Source organism: Gavialis gangeticus, unplaced genomic scaffold (assembly GCF_001723915.1).
Source record: "Gavialis gangeticus isolate Ggan-Ray unplaced genomic scaffold, GavGan_comp1, whole genome shotgun sequence".
Lineage (NCBI taxonomy): Eukaryota > Metazoa > Chordata > Crocodylia > Gavialidae > Gavialis > Gavialis gangeticus.
The window spans coordinates 138,083,510-138,084,543 of record NW_017729032.1 but is presented as its reverse complement, the minus strand read 5'-3'; positions in this window follow the sequence as shown (position 1 = coordinate 138,084,543).

Sequence of the window (1,034 nt, the reverse complement as noted above, 5' to 3'; positions counted from 1 at the left end):
ACTTCTCAGGGGGGATGGGGCTGCAGGCAGGCCGGGAGCAGGGCGGGCAGGCGAGGCCAGGGTCACTGGGTGGGGACACAGGGGGGTGACAGCGTGGGGCAGGGCCCCCCACATCCTGGGCCCTGGCCCTGGGTGCAGCTCCCCACTGGCTCAGCCATGGGCCCTACCTGCACAGCTCCCAACTGGTCTGCATGGGCACCCTGGGCCAGGGCTGAGGCAGAGCCACAATCTGTTTGGGGCCTGCCCCTGCCCTGTGGGTGGTGTGCAGGGGGTGTATGCATGTGTGTGTGTGTGTGGGGGGGGGGTTGTCAGGGTCTTAGGTTCTGGGAGCCGGCTGGGGTTGAGGGGAAGAAGTGGGGGAGGCATGTGCAGTACGGCTCACCCAGGATCCTGTGTGATCCATGGCTGCCCTCACTGCACTCTGCACGGGGTCAAGCAGTGCCCACTCCTGCTGGGATAGCCCACACCAAGCTCCTACCCATGCCCACCAGCCCAGCCCTGGCCAACATGCATAGCTTATTGGTTAGGCTCTCCCAGTGCAGCTGCCTAGGTGATGTTTATCTTTCCTCCCCTGTAGCAGCAGCTCCACCTCCTCCTGCCCCTGCCGCACAACTCTGGAGGGGGGAAACTGCAGCTGGGCGGCTCCTGCTCCAGTGCAGAGGGCTCTGGCTCCAGCTTCTGGCCACCTTCTATCCGTTTCATTGGCCTGCAGATGGTTGCTTATTGCACCTGGTGGGTAGAGCGCATGGAAGGGAGTTGGAAGTGTAGCCCTGTGTGCTGGGGCAGGAGCTGGGCAGCTGCAGCTTTTCTCCTGCCTAAAGTGGCACAGCAGGAGCAGGGGCAGGAACAGAAAAAGGAGTTGCTGCTGCTGGAGGTGAGGGGAGCTGAGCAGCACCTGGGTGGCTGCAGCTGCATTGGGAGCAGCCCCACTGGCTGCCCCGGGTGGGGATCAGCCCCATGTGGAGTGCTGCAGGGGGGCAGCTGCCAGGATGGATCCAGTCAATTGGCAGGCGCCCCCCACTGGCCAGATCCAA